The sequence below is a fragment of the Otolemur garnettii genome, unplaced genomic scaffold (genome assembly GCF_000181295.1).
Source record: "Otolemur garnettii isolate 467f Iridium unplaced genomic scaffold, OtoGar3 scaffold00155, whole genome shotgun sequence".
NCBI lineage: Eukaryota > Metazoa > Chordata > Mammalia > Primates > Galagidae > Otolemur > Otolemur garnettii.
This window is the reverse complement of record NW_003852550.1, coordinates 257,284-258,218: the sequence shown is the minus strand read 5'-3', so window position 1 is coordinate 258,218 and position 935 is coordinate 257,284. Positions and strand designations below refer to the sequence as shown.

Here is a 935-nt window from a genome sequence, read left to right as displayed (position 1 = left end):
GTAATTATAATTTTTCACTGTTGCCTTTTTTAATAAGGGCTTCATTTTTGCTAGTTTTTCTGCACTGTTATTCTTTTTCCCCCAATTGTATCCCTTATAGTTTTTTGTTTGTTTGTTTGTTTTGCTTTGATTTATAGTATTTTTTTTTCTCTATTTGGCGGAAGTGGGATCTTATGTCTGCTCAGGCTGGCAAAGAGTTCCAGACCTTGAGGGACCCACCCAACCCAGCCCAGTTGGAGACATTACATCTTTTGTATTAACCTGGATTAAGTGGAACACATTCTTCTTAGTAAAGCATCACAAGAATGTAGAGAAGCTAGAATACAATGTACTCAATGCTAATAGGAAGGTAGTAGATGAGCTAATACAAGGTGGGGGGTAGGGGAAGAACGGAGCAGGAAGAGGGGAGGAGGGAGTGGGTGGAGTGTTATGGTGTATAGCATACCTCTTAGGGGTGTAACACAATTATATGGAATGCTTCACGAATTTGCATGTCATCCTTGCTCAGGGGCCATGCTAATCTTCTCTGTATCGTTCCAATTTTAGTATATGTGCTGCTGAAGCGAGCACTGTAACACAATTATAAAAGAGATTTTACCTAACAAATGCAATCAGTATAACCTCAGTATAATCTAATTTTTTGTACCCTCAATGAGTCCCAAACAATAAAAAAGAAAAAAAAAAGAATAAATAATGGATAAGAAAAAAAGTTTTTTGTAACATTTAAATTTCTCTTTTATCATTTATTTGTGACAGTTTTAACTGAATTTGTCAAATTCAGTGGGGGAAACAAGAGCAAACTAAACATAAATCAAGCAGAAGAAAGGAAATAACTATTAGAGTAGGTATAAGTCGGCTAGAGAATAGACAAACAGTAATCAATTTATCTAAATTTAGCCTTTGAAAAGATCAACAAAATTGAGAAAGGTTCGGAT

The 935-nt window shown here is 35.3% G+C and overlaps 1 non-coding gene across 1 annotated transcript; it reads right to left on the bottom strand.

Annotated features, from left to right (window-relative positions):
* Positions 1-463: 463 nt before the first annotated feature.
* Positions 464-570, bottom strand: LOC111728408. The gene has a single exon (XR_002775713.1). It is a non-coding gene; the product is annotated as a U6 spliceosomal RNA (small nuclear RNA).
* Between the last annotated feature and the right edge of the window lie 365 nt (positions 571-935).